General features: G+C 43.7%; 1 protein-coding gene across 6 annotated transcripts in view; it reads right to left on the minus strand.

Moving 5' to 3' along the window:
• GJA5 (gap junction protein alpha 5) overlaps positions 1-24,420 on the minus strand; it is a 162,980-nt gene that overhangs the window by 17,771 nt on the left and 120,789 nt on the right. For 4 of the 6 annotated variants that reach the window (XM_089691908.1, XM_089691907.1, XM_089691909.1 and 1 more), the window contains one exon: positions 5,646-5,735. The exons of the other annotated variants lie outside the window; for them this stretch is intronic. The gene's annotated coding sequence lies outside the window, so the exon portion shown is untranslated. The remainder of the gene's footprint in view (positions 1-5,645; positions 5,736-24,420) is intronic. 6 annotated transcript variants of the gene reach the window in all.

Below are 24,420 nucleotides of genomic sequence, written 5' to 3' on the forward strand. Positions count from 1 at the left end.
TCAACTTAACGAGATCCACCAAAAGCTTATTAAAAGAAAATTATTACCCTTACAAACAAAAATGTATTCAATCCCTGTGCCAATTATCCTCACATGAATTCTCATGGGCTGGTAGATTAGCTGCTTTCAAAACGACAACCCTTCCCCAACTGATGTACATCTTTCGTACTCTACCCATACCCGTCCCTATTTACTACCTTAAATCTCTTCAAGCGGAACTCAGCAAATACATATGGGCTGGTAATGGCATTGGCTCTATAGCCTTAACGCCATTATTAAGATCCCTAAACATCTCTCTCCCACAAGAATCACAGCAGCGGAAACCTGCCATAAATTTTTAGCTTCCTCATGGCATGAAACTCCAGTAACTAACATCAGGCTCGCACTCTATCCTGTCTCTACTAATTCCAAACTTAAACATTCAGGCATGCCTCAAATTCAGTGATCTACTCATAGAAGATTTATTTTCACAAAACTAACTCAAACCTTTCCCACAACTAAGATCAGATCTGGGAATATCATCTGAATTGTATTATCAATATATTCAAATCGCACATTGTCTTAAACATGATCCCCAGCTACGTACATCTATTCCTAAAGTCATTACCTCATTCTACTCGCCTAATTCAAAGGGCACAAAAGGTGTCAATCTTTTATAGTTACGTTTTACAAGAAAACAAATGCCTTTCACCTCTCCATCTCTTTTCAACATTGGGAACGCGACCTGGGTCATCAATTTACCGAACTTCAATGGAAAGTCGCTCTTAGGTCTATATACAAGGCCACTAAATGCACTTCATATGGGAATTAACTCAAAACTTAGATTGTAAGCTCCCAGGATCAGGGCCTCCTAACCCTCTTGTATTGAACTGTATTGTTGCTGTATGGTCTCCCTTTATATCGTAAAGCGCTGAGCAAACTGTTGGCGCTATATAAATCCTGTATAATAATAATAATAATAAAAAATCTGATTTTTTTATTTTTATCAAATTTATTTTAATAAAATGCTTTTGAGTAAAAATCTATCTGAAGATAGTTTTCTATTTAAGATACATTAATAATTTACTTTATTCAGCATGAAATGGAGCTTAGCTATGCAGCATAAGGCTGTACATTCTGCAATATTTACATTTTTGGTAAACTCATTCAATGAATCCAAGCTCTACAAGCTGAGATAACTCATCACTGCATTGATACATTCACACAATTTCACAGTAACCATGAGATAAAACATGAAATAAAAGAATTTGAGTTGTTCTCCAACTATGTGTGATTAACTTATTAACCTAAAATCGGTTCTGATATCGCTGTTTTACTAACCTGACAGCTTATTATTCTAAAAAGGAAACCTTCATTTGGTTTGCAAATATTAAAGACTCTAAATACCAGCAAGAATGAGTTGGATTCCTTACATTTAAAGAGCACCTGTCATTTTTGATCCATCATGGCAGCGCTTGTTAGCAGGCATCCACTCACCTGCTGCCACCACGTTCCTCACCTTGTTGTGTCCCTGCCACATCACCAGTTGTCCCATTAAAGTGAATGGGACTGTCGTGAGTCAACAGAGGGTCAGAGGAGGAGACGCTGGCTGCGGGACAGAGATGACAGTTGCTCTTTAACCGCTTCCTGACCACGCTATTTATTTATTTCAGGTACTTATATAGTGCTGTCAATTTACGCAGTGCTTTACATATATATTGAACATTCACATCAGTCCCTAACCCTCAAGGGGGGTACAATCTAAGGTCCCTAACTCACATTCATACATACACATACTAGGGCCCATTTAGACAGGATCCAATTAACCTACCAGCATGTCTTTGGAGTGTAGGAGGAAACCCACGCAAGCACAGGGAGAACATGCAAACTCCATGCAGGAGGCGCTGTGGTCGGGAATCGAACCCATGACCCATTTACTGCAAGGCAGACGTGCTAACCACTAAGCCACTGTGCCGCCCCAGAAATACTGCTATAGGGCTGCACATGTGCGCACACAGTTAACCCTTTAATCGCACCAGATGTTAACCCAGCAATGGGCAAACTACGGCCCGCGGGCCGTATACGGCCCGGCGGACCTTTTAATCCGACCCACGGAGCTAGGCTCCCGCTAGGCTCCCGCTAGGCTCCTCTCACAGTCCGCCCTGAAGACCGGTGTAGCATGAAAATCTGTCTCCTATGAGGATCTGTCCCCCTCGACGTATCTGCGCATGTGCCGGAGATCGCCGATCGGCTGCTAATGCCTGAAACTGGCACATGCGCAGATACGTCGAGGGGGACAGATCCTCATAGGAGACAGATTTTCATGCTACACCGGAACGGCGCGGGAACACGGCGAGAGGAACGCGCAGAGCAAAGGTAAGTGAATTGACACAGGGGGGACTTGGGGACTTAATATGGGGGATGAATTACTATGGGGAATGAATTACTATATGGGGGATGAATTACTATGGGGGATGAATTACTATATGGGGGATGAATTACTATATGGGGGATGAATTACTATGGGGGATGAATTACTATGGGGGATGAATTACTATATGGGGGATGAATTACTATGCTTACTATGGGGGAATATTACTATACTTACTATGGATGACACATACACATCATTCATCTACTCTTGGTCCGGCCCCCGGGTCCAATATATGAACCCATTGCGGCCCTCAAGTCAAAAAGTTTGCCCACCGCTGTGTTAACCCCTTCCTGCCCATTGCCATTAGTATAGTGTCAGTGCTTCTTTTTAGCTCTGAGCACTGTATTGATTCACTGGGGATGTCAGTGACACCACATAAGCTCCTCCCAGTGTCAGAATGCCCACCGCAGTCCCACTGTAAGTTGCTGATCGCCGCCATTACTAGTAAATATAAAAGAAAAAAAAAATCCCACTATATATACCGCCATTTGTAAACGCTATAACTTTCACATAAACCAGAATACATTTTTGCCTAAATTTATGCCGAAATTTGATTCTTTTAATTTTTTTTTACTGGATATGTGTAATAGCAAAAAGTCAAAAATATTGGGTTTTTTTATAGCGCAATAAAAAAAAAAACACAGAGGCGATCAAATATCACCAAAAGAAAGCTCAATTTGTGGGGAAAAAAATGACATAAATTTCATTTGGGTGCAACGTTGAATGACCGCACAATTGTCAGTTAAAGTAACACAGCGCCGTAATGAAAAAAATGGCCTGGTCAGGAAGGGGGGTAAATCCTCAGGAGGGCAAGTAGGAAAATAATGATTTAAATCACTAGTAAAAAGATTTAAATCATAATTTTTAAGTCATGATTTAAATCAAATCCACCCTGTAACAGAAACGAAGAAAAACTTTTTTCCCCAAAAATTTCAGACTTTTTTCGTTTGTTAAGCAAAAAACTAAAAAACCCAGGGGTGATTAAATACCACCAAAAGAAAGCTCTATCTGTCTCAAAAATAAAGTTTGATCTGGGTGTGCATGACCGTGCAATTGACATTCCAAGTGCGACAGCGCTGAAAGCGAAAAAATTGGGCAGGAAGGGGGTGAGAGTGCCCAGTATTGAAATAGTTAAAAAAAAAAAAAAAACCAGACCGGACCCGCAATGGATCAGTGTGAAGCGTTTCATAGGAATACATGGTCACACGTTTTTCTTCTGCTTTTTTCAACACAAAAACGGAAGAGAAACAGATCAGTGTGAAAGCAGCTGAAGGCCTCTTTCACACGAGCGGCTGTTCTCCCGCTTGTAAATGCAGGTTTTTGTTTTGTTTTTTTTATTCCAACACTCCTGGCACAGAGATCACCTGCGTTTGTACATTGCGTTTATCTGCATTTACGTGCGGCTGCGTTTAGCTGCGGTAGTAAATTCTTGTCATTTCAAATGCAACTGTTTACTTATTTTTTCTTTGTACTTTGATGAACTGCATCTATGTACAGATAACTGCGGTACAATGCTCCTGGACGCAGTCGACTTTATTTTTCCTAAACACATAAAAACGTATGTTATGAAAACATTGCTAAACGCAGTGTGTGAATGGAGCCATAGGGATACATTGTCTGCATTTAGCTGCTGTAAGTTCCTCTATCCGCAGCTAAAAGCTGAAATCTAACCGCCCATGTGAAAGGGGCTGAAAGTCGTTGGAATCCCCCTTTCCAAAATTCTTCATGTGCCCCTATTCTACAATCTTCAGTCCTAGAAGTCTGCAGGAAATGTTAAAGCTCTACTCCGACCAGCTCTATCACTAAAAGAAAGAAGATAAATCTCCTTTATGGGGATACAGACTGCCTTTAAAACTCAATATAACCTTCAATCCTTCCCTCCTCTCTATCTAAGAGCTGAAGGAAAGTTCTATACTAAATTGTGCCAAGTATAAGACTGTCGGTTGTGTATAGGATAGGTACCCCAAAAAAAGTATACTAAAGAGGGAGTAGAGAAGAAGGGTGGGACTCTGTACCTACCAAACAATACCATTAAGATAAAAAAGTACACATTTTTTATTAACCACTTGCCATCCACCCAATAGCAGAAGTACTGCTACAGGGCAGCATGGCTGTGCAAAATCATGTATATATAGGCTATTGGCAGCTGGGGATGTCAATCACCGGGTCCTGACCAGGTCCTGGCTGGAGATTCCCAGCCGGCACTCGGTGATCGTCAGCAAAGATGACAGGGGAGAGATCTGTGTGTAAACAAGATGGGTCTCTCTCCTATCAGCATGGACATGCTGCTTTGTATCTCTCTGCACAGCATGTCTCTTAAATAAAAACACACCCAGCACTCAGTTAACCCTTTGATTGCCCCAGAAGTTAACCCCTTCCTGCCCAGTGCCATTAGTACAGTGCCAGTGCTTTTTATTAGCACTGATCACTGTATTAGTGTCACTGAGGATGTCAGCGACAGTTAGTTAGTTCCCGCCCAGTGTCAGAATGCCCACCGCAGTCCCACTATAAGTCGCTGATTGCCGCCATTACTAGTATAAAAGAAAATTTAAATAAAAATTCCAGTATATATACAGCTATTTGTAGACGCTATGACTTTCACGTAAACCAAATAATATACAGTTATCAGGATTTTTTTTTTAGCAAAGACATGGAGCTGAACACATTTTGACCTAACTTTATGAAGAAATTAAATTTTTTAAATATATTTATTGGATATGTTTTATAGCAAAAAGTCAAAAATATATATATTTTTTTCAAACTTGTTGCTCTTTTTTGTTTATAGTGCAAAAAATAAAAAACAAAAAAATGACATACATTTCATTTATGTACAGTGCTGCATGACCACGCAACTGTCAGTTAAAGTAACACCGCCGTATTGCAAAAAATGGTCTGGTCAGGAAGGGGGGTAAATCCTCTGGAGTGCAAGTGGTTACACAATGTTTTTAAAAATTATAAAAAAAATAATTTTTTTTTTGTTTTTAGTAAATTTTTTTTACTTTTTTATCTTAATGGTGTTGTGGCTTGGTACCTACAGAGTCCCACCCTTCTTCTCTACTCCCTCTTTGGTGAGGGAAAGTTCTGGCTGGGTTTGGGAGTACAAGTCAGTCAATGCTCAGACAAGGAAACTAGTATTGTCTTTTAGAATTCCCAATAGTGAAGCTAAATACAATAGCCACTGATGAAAGCCGTATCAAACCCCAAACCAAAAATGTAATATATTGTATCTTACCAATCAATAGATGTGGTGGCTGCATTCGTTTTCTTTTTTAAGGCTTTTCCCCTCTGTTTTCACCTGGTGATCTGGCCAGTAACACTCCCCCTGTAATAGTGAGACACAACTTTGGATGAAAGAACACAGCAGGCACAGCAGCGATGTCATTCTGAGGGGAGGGGAGTGTTAAATACTAGCAAATTTAACTACACTAACAAATTGAAGCCAAACTCTAGCCAACACTTTATAAGCAGTTACAGCAGTTTTTTTTATATTGGTTATAAACGTTTTACATTATTTATTTATTTCAGGTACTTATATAGCGCCGTCAATTTACACAGCACTTTACATATATATTGTACATTCACATCAGTCCCTAACCCTCAAGGGGTGTACAATCTAAGGTCCCTAACTCACATTCATACATACACATACTAGGGACAATTTAGACAGGATCCAATTCACCTACCAGCATGTCTTTGGAGTGTGGGAGGAAACCGGAGTACCCGGAGGAAACCCACGCAGGCACAGGGAGAACATGCAAACTCCAGGCAGGTGGTGCAGTGGCTGGGATTCAAACCAACGACCCGAGTACTGTCAGGCGGAAGTGCTAACCATTTTTCTAGATAAGTCTTCTTTGAATGAATATTTTGCAGTACTTTAAATCTAAACTCCAGACAAACAGCTAAATACACAGACAGACTACATATATGACAGCCGTATTAACTGCCGAGGGATTTGTATTTCTCTCCATCCAGTTCTGAGATTTACACAGCTGCCCATAAAAGCTGATCACTGTAAGCACCCCTGCCAGTGGTAAATGGTTTGTCTCATCCTAACCTCTCTAGGAAAGCTAGTTTTGTAGAAAAACAAACTTACTGGCCAAAATATAGAAAAGAAAGCCTTAAAAGGAAAACTAATGCAGCCATCACATCTAAGAATTGGTAAACTGCAATATAATAAATGTTTGCTTCTGGGTTTAATAATGCTTTAAAGGTGGAAAAAGGAGAAGATATAATGCAGACAGAAACCTGATATATCACCCTTTCTAATGTAATCTGATCCTATATGAACTCCCATTCGGAGAATTCCTGCTTGCTGTGTGACAGATTGTTATTATTATTATTCAGGATTTATATAGCGCCAACAGTTTGTGCAACGCTTTACACAATGATCATCCTGGGTTTGTTATACTTTTAGAGCACTCAGTGACAGGAAACACACCATCCACAACTTCATGTCAAAACACACTGTTCCTACCGAATCATCTGTCCGTCCGTCCGTCCGTCCATCAGAATGAAAAACCAAACTAAATATAAAAGTGGTTGTAAACCCTTACATATACCCCGTGAAGTGGCTGACCTCACAGATGAAACAAATCCCCCTACATACGTTGTACCTGTTTATCTGCAGCTCTCTCTCCTCTACAGCATTCAAAGTCCAGAATTTATACAGTTTGTCTGAGCTGTCAGAAAAAGGGGACGGAGAGCTGAAATTATACACTGCAGAGCTCAGTGAGGAGAGCTCTGAGAGCGGATTGGAGGGAAGGAACACATCCCTTCCACACAGCTCACAAGAACAGAGGCTGTCAATCTGCTGGAGGTCCCTCCCGTCACCATTTTTCTCTTGGTGTCTGGAAAACTTGTCAGAAGGGATAGCAGAAGAATGAGGCAGCAGACAGAAATGACACTTAGTGCTCTTAATTGAGACAAGTACACACTATAGAGGGTTATGCTTTGTTCAGATTTCATATCTGAGGTTTACAAGTACTTTAAATTGCTCTGTGTATTACAAAGAATTGACATCTTCAATCTATGGTTCAATAAATTACAGTTTTTCAGGTTTTTTTAATCCCTTGTTACATCTCAGTGCTGCTGATCTCCTGCATCCGCTTTGCAGGCACTTCCCGTTTACAGGAACTCCAGCAATGGCTACATGGCATTTCTTAGGACAGATATCCTAATGATGAAAACAGTGGGTTGTGCCTGTATAATGTGTGTTAAAGCGATACTAAAAGGTTCAGTTTTTTTTCTTTTTCAAATAACAAACATGTTATACTTACCTGCTCTGTGTGGTGGTTTGCCCCGATCCTCCTCTTCTCGGGTCCCCAGCTGGCGGTCTCCTCATTCCTGTCAGGTGCCCCCATAGCAAGCAGCACACGGAGCCGCGGCTCATTCCCCGCCAACCCCCCCATCTCCTCATTGGCTCACTGGCTGTGATTGATGCTCTGTTCCCGCCTCCCATTTGTCCCCCTACGTTGTCACCCTTTCACATAGGATTCCATGGAGACCTCAAGTGGCTGTTTTAAAGTGGTTGTAAAGGCTCAAGGTTTTTTCTATGCATGGAAGTAAAAATCCTTCTGTGTGCAGCAACCCCCCTCAATACTTAGCTGAGCCCCATCACGATCCAGCAATGTGCATGAGAATCTCGGCAGCGACTGGATACACTGCGGTCTCAGCCAATGAGGAGGAAGAGGCTCAGGACAGCCAAGGATCTCGTGCACATCGCTGGATCACCATGGGGCTCAGGTAAGCATTACAGGGGGCGGGGGTGGGCACTACTGCACACAGAAGGTTTTTTTACCTTCATGCATAGAATGCATAAAGGTAAACAACCTTGAGCCTTTACAGCCATTTGAAGTCTCCATTGGAATCCTGTGTGAAAGGGTGACAACGCAGGGGCACAAATGGGAGGCAGGGACAGAGCGTTGTCACCCTATAACAGGAAGTGCCTAAACAATAACCTTGACAGAAGGATCACCATGTATTATTTTAATGTAAGCTGCAGAATTAAAAGTATTTAAAAATGACTGTTGTTTTCTGAGTCTTGTAAATAACAAAGTTACAAAACAAAAAAAGACCTTTGAAATGACATATAACCGTGTTAAAGCATATACTGTATGAGATACAGTGATTTTAATGATAGTGACTTAAATCTACTTTATAATAAATGTGCACATTGCAAACCGCAAGAACGCCTAGGAGCCGATCAGTAGCCATCTTTGTTGCTCTAAACCAGGGGTCTCCAAACTTTTCAAACAAAGGGCCAGTTTACTGTCCCTCAGCCTTTAGGAGGGCCAACTTGAGGGCAGTAGGAGTAGAAAATGTCCCGGGCCCAGCATGAGGGAAAATAAACATGGCCTCAGGATTGGTGGTCAGTAGGAGGAGGAGTAGTGCCCTACCATTGGTATTATTGGGAGGAAGAGTGCCCCATCTTTGGTATTAGTGGAAGGAATAGTGCTTCATGTCATTGAGAGAAATAGAGATTTCTCTTCACTTCCTGTCTCATAGCCAAACAGGGAGTGATAGGAAATTCCTGCAAATTAACCGCTTCCCGTCCGCCCTATACCAGAAATACTACAGGGCGGCACGGGTGTGCAAAATCACGTATATATACGTAATCTTGCAGTGCCGGGTAGGCGGTGCACGCGCCCTACCTGCGCCGGGTGGGGGGTGCGAGAGAGGCGCAGGCCGCCGTACACGGCCTCGGCTGTCAATCACCGGGTTCCAGCCGAGGATTAGTCGTCGGCACCTGGTGATCACCGAGTATTACCAATAAGGGGAGAGACCTATATGTAAACAATACAGTTCTCTCCCTTTTCAGCCATACAAAGCAGTGTGCTTACAGTGGAAAGCACACACACAACATACTGTGAAACAGCACACAGTTAACCCTTTGATTGTCCCAGATGTTAGCCCCTTCCTGCCCAGTGCCATTAGTACAGTATCAGTGCTTTTTATTAGCACTGATCACTGACACCAAGTCAGTTCCCCCAGTGTAAGAATGCCCGCCGCAGTCCCGCTATAAGTCACTGATCGCCGCCATTACTAGTAAAAAAAAAAACAAAATTCCAGTATCTATACCACCATTTGTAAACGCTATAAATTTCACATAAACTCATTAATTTACACGTATTGGGATTGTTTTTTAGCAAAGACATGGAGCAGAATACATTTTGGCCGAAATTTATGATGAAACGTGATTTTTAAATTTTTTTTATTGGACATGTTTAACCACTTACCTACTGGGTACTTATTTTGAATGACAATTGCACGGTTATGCAACATTGTACCCATATGAAATTTTCATCATTTTTTTCACACAAATAGAGCTTTCTTTTGGTGATATTTAATCACCGCTGGGGGTTTTATTTTTTGTGCTATAAACAAAAAAGTGCAAAATAATTTGAAAAAAAAAAGTTTTTCTATTATAAAATTTTACAAACAGGTAATTTTTCTCCTTCACTGATGTGCGTTGATGGGGCAACAGTAATGGGCACTAATAGGTGACACTGATGAGGTGGCACGGATAGGCAGCACTGATGGGCACTAATAGGCGGCACTGATATGCAACAATGATGGGCACTGATAGGTGGCACTGATGGGCAGCAATGATGGCACTGCTTGGCACAAGTGGGTGGCACTACTAGGCACTGCTGGGCACAGGTGGGGGGCACTGCTGGGCACAGGTGGGGGGCACTGGTGGGTGGCACTGGTGGGCACTGATCATCAGTGCCCTGATGATCGGTGCCGATCTGTCCTTTGACAATTGCCGGTTATCGGCAGTACTTTCCTCACGCTGAAAGTGCAGCCAATAACTGACAACTGCATTTACCGGTGATCTGCTGTGTCATTGGACACGGCGGATCACGTGGTAAAAGTCCGCTGTGATTGGCCTTTTACCACATCACGTGATCAGCTGTGTCCATTCGACACAGTGATCACGGAGATCTCCAGGGGCGTGCGGGAGGGCGCGTTCTGGGAGGATGTCATATGACGCCCTCCCAGAACTGGACAATCGTGCTGTAGCAGTCATTCAGCTGTAGCGCGGTTGGCAAGTGGTTAATAGCAAAAAGTCCAAAAATAGTTTTTTTTTTTCTCAAAATTGTCGGTCTATTTTTGTTTATAGCACAAAAACTAAAAACCGCTCAGGCCATCAAATTACTCTATCACTTTTCTGAGGAACAACCCAAAATTTGGGATTTTCTTTTACAGTGTCTTGAAAAAGTATTTATATCCCTTGAAAGTTTCCACATGTTGTCATGTTACAACCAAAAACGTAAAAACGTATTTTATTGGGATTTGATGTGACAGACCAACACAAAGTGGCACATAATTGTGAACTGGAAGCAGAATGATAAATGGTTTTCACAGATTCATTTGTAAAAGATTTTGAAAAGTGTGGCGGCATTTGTATTCAGCCACCCGGAGTCAGTACTTTGTAGATGGATGAAGGAGCAAGGGTGGTACCTTTTGGACACCAGCATTGTTAGCCTGGGGGGAGAGGAGTGTTAGATGGACTAGCAGATACATTAGATACACTGACAAATGGAAGCCAAACTAATGCAACCATCATATCTAAGAATTGGTAAGCTGCAATATAAGAAATGCTTGCTTCTGGGTCTAGGGTTCCATTCACAGTTGTGTGACTTCAAAATGGAGCAGCTTTCATTGCGACTTTGATACGACTTTGGCTTTGCCCAAGGATAATTGCTTCTACTGTACAAAGTCGCACACAAGTCGCATGTACAAAATTCAGGTGAAACTTTGGAGGGTTTACATTGAAGTCTATGGCCCTTCAATGAAAGTCGGACCAAAGCAGTGCAGCAACTACTTTGAAGTCGATGCAACTTGAAGTCGCACAGATATGAATGGTACATATTGGGAAACATGGGGGGGACTTGTCATGCGACTTTGGACCCCAAAGTGTGAATGGAGCCTAATACCGCTTTAACCACTTGCAATAAAATGCGGGTAGGCGACTCATACAGGCACAATCACCTACCTGTACGTCTGCAGTGGCTTCTGGGTGCGCACACTCCCCCCTCCCCCCCGGGCCAACTCTTGCTGTGACTGGACACAGCAGAGTTTTGTCAGAAGGTCTTCATGGCTTAGACCTACTAATCAACTGTGTCCAATCACAGCCCAGAGCGCTGTGTGGGCAAACAACACAGTTCTGTACAGAGGGAATGGTCTCTTTGTTTCTTCTCCCTGCAGGGAGAAGGAACAAACAGATAGTAAGAAGCAGCACACATTACACATTTTAAGGCGCAGTTAACCCTTTGATCACTCCTAGATGTTAACCCCTTCCCAGCCAGTGTCAGTACAGTCACAGTGTATAGTATTATACCTGACCACTGTATTAGTGTCATTATTGATGGCAGTGTCAGATAGTCAATTAGTGTACCTCCCAGCCAGTGTCAGCTAGCAACCAGATTGCCTGCCACACTATCACAGTCCCACTATAAGTCGTTCATCACCGCCATTACCAGTATAGTCTATAGCTGTGTAAATTCTAGTCCACACATTACACCTTGTTAAAAACACAGTTAACCCTTTGATCGCTCCTAGATGTTAACCCCTTCCCATCCCAGTGTCATTAGTACAGTGTATAGCATTATCACTGATCACTGTATTAGTGTCACTTTGTACTACCTATTGGTCACAGCATCCACATAAAACACAGCGCGGATATAATTTCTTATTTTAATTAGTGTCACTGGTGATGTCAGTGGAAGTTAGTGCACCTCCCAGCCAGTGTTAGTTAGCGTCAGATTGCCCTTCGCATTATCACAGTCCCACTATAAGTCTCTGATCACCGCCATTACAAGTATAAAACAAACAAATAAATAAAAATTCAAGTGTATATGCCAGGGGTGGACAACTGTGGCCCTCTAGCTGTTGGTGAACTACAAGTCCTATCATGCCTCTGCCTTTGGGAGTCATGCTTGTAACTGTCAGTTTTGCAATGCCTCATGGGACTTGTAGTTCTACAACAGCTGGATGGCCACAGAGACCCACCCCTGATATATGCCATTGTTTTTCAATACTTATTGGCCTAAATTTATGAAGAAATTTGTTTTTTTAATGGATACGTTTTATAGCAGTAAGTAAACATAATTCAATTATCTGTCTTTTTTCGTTTCTATAATAAAAAATGAAAAAAAACTCAGTGGTGAACAAACACCACCAAAAGAAAGCTCTGTGTAAAAATAATTATATAAATTTAATTTGGGTACAGTGTTGCATGACTAAGCAATTACCAGCTAAAGTGGCGCAGTGCCAAATAGCAGAAAATGGCCTGGTTATGAAGGGGGAAAAAGAGCTCAAGTGGTTAATGTAATATGAACAGCTGTTTTTAGTCTTCTAAAATCTGCAGCTTTCATTAAAAGAGTACCTGTCATGAAGGTCCTTATTCAGGTACTTCCTGTCTAGGGTGATAACTGTCTCCCAAATGTGCTCCTGCGTTGTCACCCTGTCACATGCGCTCCTAGTGGAGACTAAAACAAAGGCAATTGTTTATGATATGTTGTGATTTGGCAAACTGAATGTGCTCTAGTAAGGGTTTATGTCTTCTGTAAGTCATGCACTATTTCGAGGGGTAATTTTTCCATCCGCTCCTCCATTGCTTGCTGAAAACATTTTTGTTTCCCTTCAACAGGACGTGTTGGCATTCGTGATCTTTTATCTCACCATTGCTCTTCACAGCTGCCTCATTAAATAATCTTCCTTGTGTATACAGGTGCCTCGTGATGTTTTCTCTCCATAGAGAGCCCATTCCCTGCTCCGAATAATCAACACTGCCAGCCAGCGGGAGATCACTGTGACAAATAAGTGCTCGGCGTGGCCGCTGACAGTAGATGTATCATGAATAGACAAAGCTTGGAACTGTAACGGAGTTTCAAGTACTGAAGTGTTCTTGGAAATGGGCTGCAGAGCTATGAAGAGGATCTGGAAATGCATGAGGGAAGCATGAAACCGAACGCAAAAACGCAGATTTATGAAATTTGGAGCATTCAGAATCTGGAGCAGCTGTGCATAGTAGCCAATCAGCTTCTAACTTCAGCTTGTTCAATTAAGCTTTGACAAAATGTTGAAGGTGACTGGTTTCTATGCAGAGCTGCACCAGAATTTTCAGTCATTTTTTAGTTTATTAAAAGTCAGCAGTTACAAAAACTGTATCTGCTGACTTTTAATAAACACACACTCACCTGTCCCGGTGTCCAGCAACGTGCTCACCCACACCGTCCCTTCTCTCCTTCTCTCCCTGGCGCCGGCATCACAACTGTGGGCACCAGGCTGTGACAGCTTTTGGCTCCAGAGCTGGGTGCCCACTGCGCATCTCAATTGGTCCGGAAGTCTTCTGGGACCTGTGAAGGGGAAGGAGAGGGCCGAACTTCCGACTCACTTCGCCACGGTGAACTGAGCCAGAAGTGGAAGCAGGTACCAGGCATCCGTCCCCCCCTCCCCCCCGAAAAAGTGCCAAATATGGCAGTGGGGGGGGGGGGGGCAAACAAGAGGAGCTTCCACTTTTGGGTGGAACTCTGCTTTAAAGTTTCTTTTTTATTTATATATATATATATATATATATATTATATGTGTGTGTGTATGTACAGTATCTCCCAGAAGTGAGTCCACCCCTCACATTTTTGTAAATATTGTATTCTATCTTTTCATGTGACAACACTGGAGAAATGACACTTTGCTACAATGTGACGTAGTCAGTGTACAGCTTGTATAACATGTAAATTTGCTGTCCCTTTAAAATAACTCAACACACAGCCATTAATGTCTAAACTGCTGGCAAGAAAAGTGAGTACACCCCTAAGTGACAAGGTCCAAATTGGGCCCAATTAGCCATTTTCCCTCCCCGGTGTCATGTGACTCATTAGTGTTACAAGGTCTCAGGTGTGAATGAGGAGCAGGTGTGTTAAATTTGGTGTTATCCCTCTCACTCTCTCATACTGGTCACTGGAAGTACAACATGGCACCTCATGGCAAAGAACTCTCTGAGGATCTGAGAAAAGAATTGTTGCTCTACATAAAGATGGCCTAGGCTATAAGAAGATTGCCAAAACCCTGAAACTGAGCTGCAGCATGGTGGCCAAGACCATACAGTGGTTTACCAAGACAGGTCCACTCAGAACAGGCCTCGTCATGGTCGACCAAAGAAGTTGAGTGCACGTGCTCAGTGTCATATCCAGAGGTTGTCTTTGGGAAATAGACGTATGAGTGCTGCCAGCATTGCTGCAGAGGTTGAAGGGGTTGGGAGGGTCAGCCTGTCAGTGCTCAGACCATACGCCGCACACTGCATCAAATTGGTCTGCATGGCTGTCATCCCAGAAGGAGCCTCTTCTAAAGATGATGCACAAGAAAGCCCGCAAACAGTTTGCTGAAGACAAGCAGACTAAGGACATGGATTACTGGAACCAAGTCCTGTGGTCTGATGACACCAAGATCAACTGATTTGGTTCAGATGGTGTCAAGTGTGTGTGGTGGCAACCAGGTGAGGAGTACAAAGACAAGTGTGTCTTGCCTACAGTCAAGCATGGTGGTGGGATTGTCATGGTCTGGGGCTGCATGAGTGCTGCCGGCACTGGGGAGCTACAGTTCATTGAGGGAACCATGAATGCCAAAATGTACTGTGACATACTGAAGCAGAGCATGATCCCCTCCCTTCGGAGACTGGGCCACAGGGCAGTATTCCAACATAACGACCCCAAACACACCAAGACGACCACCGCCTTGCTAAAGAAGCTGAGGGTAAAGGTGATGGACTGGCCAAGCATGTCTCCAGACCTAAACCCTATTGAGTATCTGTGGGGCATCCTCAAAATGGAAGGTGGAGGAACACAAGGTCTCTAACATCCACCAGCTCCATGATGACGTCATGGAGGAGTAGAAGAGGACTCCAGTGGCAACCTGTGAAGCTCTGGTGAACTCCATGCCCAAGAGGGTTAAAGCAGTGCTGGAAAATAATGGTGGCCACACAAAATATTGACACTTTGGGCCCAATTTGGACCTTGTCACTTAGGGGTGGACTCACTTTTGTTGCCAGCGGTTTAGACATTAATGGCTGCGTGTTGAGTTATTTCTTCAGTGTTATCACATGAAAGCTATAATAAAGTTTACAAAAATGTGAGGGATGGACTCACTTCTGTGAGATACTGTGTGTGTATGTATATATATATATTGTAACGGGATTAGCTCGGCAGTGGGTGTGCGTGACCCCCTGGATGGGTGCACAACACAAAAAGACAGGCACAGCACAACAACAGTGGAGGTGAAAAAACAAAAAGGTGCAGTTTATTTACAAAATGTACAGAAAATGTCAAACCAAAAAGAAACATCAAATTAAATCCTGGCCAACTTGGCTACTTACTGTACCAACAGCTTTCCCTAGCTACCCACTAGGTACAGCCTGATGCTATACCTAGTTGCTAGTAGTTGGAGGCTAGCCACACAGGCTTTTGTCTCCCTGCACACAGAGAAGATGTTTGCTCCCCAGCCAGTTCAGGCACAGATCTGGTTCCAGGTTGGAGCAACTCCCTAAGCAAGCTTCGAAATTTTATACCAGCCTTAATGAGCCCACTACCTTCAGCTGGGCTCATTACCTCAGTGCTCAAGGACTCAGCACTTCCCTCTAGTGGAACAAATCCCCATAAAGTCTGAACCTCGGACTAATGTATCGTCCATCCAGGACGCAACCAGGTGATTTCACCTGCCTACTGTCACAATATATATATATATATATATATATATATATATATATATATATATATACACACACACACACACATACATACACACAGTATTTATATATATTTCCCCTTTAGGTTCTAAATAGACTGGAGAGGGATTAGCACACCCATTAGGTTTTTTATTGCTGTCTGTGACCCCACTGGGCAGATTCACCTCTCTATCTGTCCTGGTGACCGTTATCACCGAGAGTGAAAGAAAAATCCCAAATTTTGGGTTCTCACCAGATCAGGAATAATTCTTCTAACGGGGCCACTAGTTCTGGTGAACTCTGGAATCATCCTCAACAGGATCCAAATGTAAATAAAAAAATCTGGGGTTATAACCCTCACTATTCAAAATGAAAAAAAACTAGTTTTGCTTTTACAGAAAGCACCCCGCTGTAAAAAATAAAAGTAAAAAAACAATGAAACGAGAAGAAGAAGGAAATACTTGCCTGACACCTCGGCTTGTGGCCCCCTTGCCTAGGCACAGGTGATGTCACTCATCTTTACCTCTGGCTCCTGGGATATGCTATAGCCTTCCTTTTGAATAAGATCCTGCCTGGTTTGCTGAATCAGGGACAGGGATGGGTATATGTGAGGTGCAGCTGAGATCTGACGTCTGATCAGTGACTGAAGAAAGTTTACAGACCGGTGCTGAGTAAGAGGTGCCAGTCTTGGAATGTGCCGTCACTGTCACTGACCACAACTATGCCAAACACAGCCGCGGCGTATCACTTCCCATACCACTTACTCACTGGCAGAGCCCTCTGAGCGGCCGGCGAAGGAAATAAAATATAAACAACACTTACGGTTTTATGATGATGAAGTCTAAAAACATGAGAGCCGGTAACAATTTATTCAGATTCCGTCATTTACGTACATCAGCCTGCCGAGCACCATATGTGGGAACGTACATTAGTTCTAAAGTTCACTTGGCATGCCTAGGCATTTCTGATGAATTTCTCTGATCAGAAGGGGACGAGCTGTGATTAGCTCATTGAAGGCACACTTCTTTGGGCTGGAACCAGGGAATGCTTGGCATCTTCACTGGCTCAGATTTAGAGGATACCTAATAATGCGCTGTCGTAGGGTGACAACGCTCGCTCAGGGCACACGGTGCATGCATTACTCCAACATACTAAGCAGTGGGTTCCTGAGAAATTACAGAAAACCTATAGTATGAAGATAGGAAGAGGGGGAGGTGTTCTGTAGTCTAAACACACTTCGTGGCCCAAGGTAGCAATACTGCTCCTCCATAGATACAGTACGCTAAGCACCCATGTACATTTGTGCATCGAATTAACCACTTCCCGTCCGGCCGTTGTATATAAACGGCCAGACGGTGGCAGTGCAGGGTCGGGTGGCCTCCCCGCCCAGTTTGTGACCGCTCCCTGGGAGCGTGCAGCACCGCGATCCGGTGCCCGCTGTGTCCTCCGGACACAGTGGAACACCGATCGTCGTACGGGACCTCTGTGCGCGGTCCCGGCCATGTGATCACTGATTGGCCATGTGACAAGCAGTGACCAATCACAGCTCTCACAGTAGTTCTCAATGGCTGCAAGAATGCAGCCAGAGAGAAGGAGAAATGATTGCTTTTACAGCCTTTAAGGGTGTAAAAGCAATCCGTGTAAAAAAAAAAAAAATCTTCATCACCCCCCACAAGTAGTACAGTGTCCCCATGGTGACAATATGTTAAAAAAACAAAAAACAAACATAAATAAGAATATAAAAACTTAAAAAAATTTTTTTAAAAACTATACTTTTTGGTTAAACTAATTTGGGATTTTTTGTCTCTGGTCATCCCCTGTACTGTGTCCGCAGTCTCTGGTCATCCCCTGTACTGTGTCCGCAGTCTCTGTTCATCCCCTGTACTGTGTCCGCAGTCTCTGGTCATCCCCTGTACTGTGTCCGCAGTCTCTGGTCATCCCCTGTACTGTGTCCGCAGTCTCTGGTCATCTCCTGTACTGTGTCCGCAGTCTCTGGTCATCTCCTGTACTGTGTCCGCAGTCTCTGGTCATCCCCTGTACTGTGTCCGCAGTCTCTGGTCATCCCCTGTACTGTGTCCGCAGTCTCTGGTCATCTCCTGTACTGTGTCCGCAGTCTCTGGTCATCTCCTATAGTATGTCCGCAGTCTCTGGTCATCTCCTGTACTGTGTCCGCAGTCTCTAGTCATCTCCTGTACTGTGTCCGCAGTCTCTAGTCATCTCCTGTACTGTGTTCGCAGTCTCTGGGCATCTCCTGTACTGTGTCCGCAGTCTCTGGGCATCTCCTGTACTGTGTCCGCAGTCTCTGGGCATCTCCTGTACTGTGTCCGCAGTCTCTGGGCATCTCCTGTACTGTGTCCGCAGTCTCTGGGCATCTCCTGTACTGTGTCCGCAGTCTCTGGGCATCTCCTGTACTGTGTCCGCAGTCTCTGGGCATCTCCTGTACTGTGTCCGCAGTCTCTGGGCATCTCCTGTACTGTGTCCGCAGTCTCTGGGCATCTCCTGTACTGTGTCCGCAGTCTCTGGGCATCTCCTGTACTATGTAGGCAGTCACTGGTCATCTCCTGTACTGTGTCTGCAGTCTCTGGTCATCTCCTGTACTGTGTCCGCAGTCTCTGGTCATCTCCTGTATTATGTCTGCAGTCTCTGGTCATCTCCTGTACTATGTCTGCAGTCTCTGGTCATCTCCTGTACTATGTCTGCAGTCTCTGGTCATCTCCTGTAGTACATCCGCAGTCATTGGTCATTTCCTGTACTATGTGTGCAGTCCATTGGATCAAAATATTTTTTTCTTGTTTTCCTCCTCTAAAACCTAGGTGCGTCTTATGGAGCAAAATATATGGTAATTTGAGCACAATTTTGTGTAGTTTCCTTTTTATCCTAATATTTGTACAATTCATAAACAGGTAAAAGAAAACACATTCCACTGTATATTTATCAAACCATCTACCAGGGTTTACATATACGTTAAAGTATATACCCCTCCAGTGCTCGCTATAGCGCAGAGCTGGGGAAGGGACGGGTGCAGCTGCCTTCAGCTCTCAGCCATGTGCTGATATTTGGAGTCATCTGTCAATCAGGCAGCTGGGTGGATCCCGACAATATGGTCAGGATCCTCCCAAAACTTGGAGTGGCTCTGCCATGTCAGCTGACAGCAGGCAACAGCCCACTGTCAGTTCCTTCTGGGACATAGGAGAGCAGAAGTAAGTGACCCACAAGAGAAGTGTGGTCAGACAGGCTTTGGCCATAATTCTCTTTTAATATACCAGTTAAAGCACAACTAAATAGACTATCACTATAATCTTAGGACTAGTAACCTGTAATATATTCTTGTTAGTTGAGCATTAACTGGTTAGATGTGGTGGTTGATTCATTTTTTTTCCTGCCAGTAACGCATTTTCTGTCCTAGGGTGACAAGGCTGTATTACTCTACTATAGCTATGGAGGATATAAGTGATTGTAATTTTTTTGTAATAACAAACATGTTATACTTACCTGTGTTGTGTAATGGTTTGCACAGAGGAACCCTAATCCTCCTCTCCTTAAGTCCCCCGCCAAGGCTCTGGGCTTCTCCTCTTTTCCATATGTCACCACAGGAAGCTGCTTCCTATGGTGGCACAGGCACAGACTCAATGCCAAGCCCTGCTATGTATGTCCATTGACACACACAGTGTGGCTTGACCCCACCGCCTGGTCACTGGATTTGTTTACCAGCAGAAGGAGCAAATGGCTCCCACTGCTCTCACGGAGTCCAGTGAGGTAAGAGAGAGAGAAAACAGTGCCACTGCTCTGGGATCAGGGTCAGGTAAGTATTTGGAGGCTGGGGGGGAGTTGACAATAGAAGGTTTTCGACCTTAATGCAGAGAATGCATTAAGAAAAAAAACATTCGGCCTTTGCAAGCATTTTAATGTTACCACCCTAAGACATGAAGTATTGAAAAACTATAGAACACTTCCCCCTTGCTCACCTCCCTACAATGAAAGAGTGTAGTTTCAAGAGATAGCTGGGAACACTAACTGATAACAATGCAGCATATCCCTCTCCCCCCCCCCCCCCCCAACAATCACTGATATACTGCAGGACATAGTTGCACCAACAATCGCTGATTTACTGGAGGCGCTAACGATTATTGCACAGGGAAAAGCTCCACCTTGTAAGAAAAGCTCCCTGTGAGAGGTCCCCATCCTTCACTTCTATTCGCCGACCATGGCGGAGAATTGTAATCACTCTCAGAGCTTAATTATGTCCAGCTATGGCCAGTCTATGACTACATCTACAAATCCATAACTGCCTTATGGCCAATACAGTGTCATTAGGACAGACATCTTACCCATGGATAAGCGGACATTACACATACTGTACATGTTTTTGCACTCGTCCACCAAAAAGGGAAAATGTGCGGTTTTGGAGAACGTACTTGTTCTTGGATGTGGACCTCTATCTGGGGACCCCTAAAAAATATGAGCGGATTGGTTCTGTCAAAACACAGGCACCCGCTATGATCTCTTACAGAGAAGGAACATATGAAGTTTGGGCATTGGTTGTCATGGGGAGCGTGACCCAGGCTGACATGAATCAAGCATTGTAAACTCTCCTCAGCTGGATGAAGTCTTCTGTGTTATTCTGTGAGGACCACAGAGGGTGAAGCTCATCACATTCTTTGGTTGTATAAACACCATCCAAGGCTTTATATTTTGAATAGGCCTAGCACTACTTTATCTCCTAATGGGCTGAAATTTACAGACGTCATGATGTGGTCAGCACTGCCCAGGAGCACCTGGGTTTACTGGACTCCCGACACCAAATCTGCACATTGTACCCATAATCTCCTACTTTTCTTATGTAGAATCTTCTTAAAAATGACCCCCTGACAAACAGCTAAATACACAGAAGAAATACATATAAAGGGAGCTGCATTACCTGACAAAGGATTTTATTCCTGTCCATTCAGCTCTGAAATTTGCACAGCTCTGTCACACAACACTACTGATGGTTTTATTGCTGCAGTAAAATAACTCTTACAAGCACTGGCTGACCTACCACCATAGTGGCTCACACAGTGGCTATGGGGCCTGAGTGCAACCCCTAAACCTATGAGTGATGGACTGAAAGATGTTCCCCTTGCAGTGTCCTAGCATCCAGGACACTCTGCAGAGTGGCAGTGGGTGCCCAATGCTGGAATAATGCTTCACAATGCCCTCTGCCAGCCACAACAACCCCATCCTCCCACCTTGCCTCTTCACAGAGCCCCTCAGCCCCCCAAAGTCCCTCGCAGCCTTCTGCATTGGGTGCATTTCTTCTTCCTATTGATGACCAATGCTGGTACATTTTTACCCTTTACAGACCGCTGATGTGGGGGCATGTTTTCCAACTACTGATCACATGCGTCAAGGTATTTCTTCTTCTTACTGACCACCGACTACAGGGCATTTGTTCCTCCTACTGACGTATGACAAAACATTTTATTTTCCTACTGACCACCATGAGGAATTTTTACCTACAACTAGGGAATTTTTCCTACCACTGACAAGTAACACCAGGGAATTTTTCTTTCCTTTAAACCAGGGGTCTCTAAACTTTCTAAACAAAGGGGTGGTTTGCTGTGCTTCAGGCTTTGGGGGGGGGGTTCGGGGGGTCTTAACTGGGGCCAATGGGAGTAAAAAAATTGTCCTGGCATCAGTGGGAATAAACAATGTTCCATCTTAGGTATTAGGAGAAATATTAGTGCCCCATTGTTGGTGTCAGCGGAAGGAATGGTGGCCCATTGTTGGTGTTACTGGGAGGAATAGTCCCCATCATTGGTGTCAGTGGGAGGAATAGTGCCCCCCTTTTGGTATCAATGCAGGAATTATTGCCTCATAGTTGGTGTCAGTGGGAGGAATAGTGCTCCATCGTTGGTGTCAGTGGGAGGAATAGTTCCCCATCATTGGTATTAGTGGGAGGAATAGTTCCCCATCGTTGGTATCAGTGTGAGGAATAGTGCTCCATCGTTGGTATCAGTGTGAGGAATAGTGCCCCATCATTGGTGTCAGTGGGAGGAATAGCGCCCCATCATTGGTGTCAGTGGGAGGAATAGCACCCCATCATTGGTATCACTGGGAGGAATAGTGCCCCGTTGTTGGTATCAGTGCGAGAATTATTGCCGCATTGTTTATGTCAGTAGGAGGAATAAAGCCCCAAGGGCCCGATAAAGGCATGGAAAGGGACACATTCGTCCCCTGGGCTGTAGTCTGGAGACCACTGCTTTAAACACTGACACCAAGGCGTTTTTTTCCTACCACCGACTACTGACACAAGGGCAATTATTTCCTCTTACAAATCACCAAATGTGGGGGCGTTTCTTTTTTCTGACAGACAGCCCTTTTTCTTTCCTACTTACTAGTGGCACAGGGTATGTGTTCCCCCTACTGACCACTGACACTGAAACATCTGTTCTACCTACTGACCATTACTTTTTGCCTTACCTCTTGGTTTAAGAATATGAACTATGACAGCTGGTTTCTGCACCATGAACACCGGCTGTTGGGTGGCCCATTACAAATGTTGCTAGGGGGTCCTGTGATTTCTACTTGTTCCTCCCCCAGCCTGTGATGGGACAGTGAAGGAAGAGACAGCAAACTGATCAGCTCATCTCTCTGTCACTCGGCAATTAGCATGCCCCTTGCACTGCCACACAACCGATTGGCTCCTTGCACTGTGTTCTCCCTCCCCTGCTCTGAGTACTTACACTTATTGTTTTATAAAATGAAACATATATATATATACACACACACACACATACATATATATACACACACACATACATATATATACATACATACACACACACACATATATTTATATATATATACACACACACACACACACACACACATACATATATACACACACACACACACACACACATACATATATACACACACACATACATACACATACATATATACACACACACATACATACATTATATATATATATATATATATATATATATATATATATATATATATATATATATATATATATATACACACACACACACACATATATATATATATATAGCAATTGTGTATAAACCTTTTCAATGCTAAAACTATTATTTTTTCCCGTTTTCTTACACATGCGATGAATTATGCACTTAAAACCCCAATACATTATATATTGTCTGAAAGCAGAGGATTTTTTATTTTATTATATTTTTTAATTTAACATTATTACTATTACAAGGGGGGGCTGACAAGAGCTAAAAGGTTTTGATATGAGATATACAGTAAGAGGGGTCTGTGCAGGTTTTACACCAGGTCCTGTGACTTTTTAATTTGCCTCTTTCACTATCTTACATCAGAGTTGTATAATGATAAAAATAGTAATAAACAGAAAAGGTTTGCAGCCATAGTGTGCTCATTGAGACTTCTGTGTATTGTGCATAAGACAAATCTAGCATCGGTCCAAGTCATTCTGTAGTCTGACGCAGTCAGGGGCAGACTGACCATTTGGAAACTCGGGCACTGCCCGGGGGCCCGGAGTCAATAGGGGGCCCGGAGTCAACAGGGGGCCCCATGAGATGCCCTGGTACCTTTCTCATAGGCTTTTTTGAGTTTGGGCAAAGACACAGGGGCCCCATGATCCCCTATTGCCCGAGGGCCCCATGAGTTGTCAGTCCACCCCTGTTCTGTAGTCTGACGCAGTCAGGGGTGGACTGACCATTTGGAAACTCGAGCAGTAGGGGGCCCCATGAGATGCCCCTGGTACCTTTTTCATAGGCTTTTTTGAGTTTGGGAAGGACACAGGGGCCCCATGATCCCCTATTGCCCAGGGGCCCCATGAGTTGTCAGTCCGCCCCTGGACGCAGTCAATACTAAAGCATCTCTGAGTCACCTGACATTGACCGAGGTGGAACTCCACTTGTAGGAGTCATGGATCGCCAGATATTCTGCAGCTGCGGAAAGGTTTACAGGGTAGTCTGGATGTGCCAGACAAGAGCAGAGAACCATGTCATAGCTCCCATATAGTCTTAGGAAATCTGTGAAATGACGGATAAAAGGAAACCTGCACCGAGTTCATATAGAAGTCACTACTGCCAACCTTTCCTTCCATAAATGCTAGGTGCCTGGCTGTCATGCTGATCTAGTGCCTTCGGTGCCCTGTGGGCACCGACCTACAGCATGACTGTTGAACAGGATTCTGAGCTCATTCTAACCTGCACAGATGCTGCAAATTGGTATTATAGCCAGAGAAAAAGCATTTTCAGAAGGACCTCGGCGGTGATAGCTCTTTGTAATTTTC

Source organism: Staurois parvus, unplaced genomic scaffold (assembly GCF_062004578.1).
Source record: "Staurois parvus isolate SC_StPar_1 unplaced genomic scaffold, SC_StPar_1.0 ptg000574l, whole genome shotgun sequence".
Classification (NCBI taxonomy): Eukaryota; Metazoa; Chordata; class Amphibia; order Anura; family Ranidae; genus Staurois; species Staurois parvus.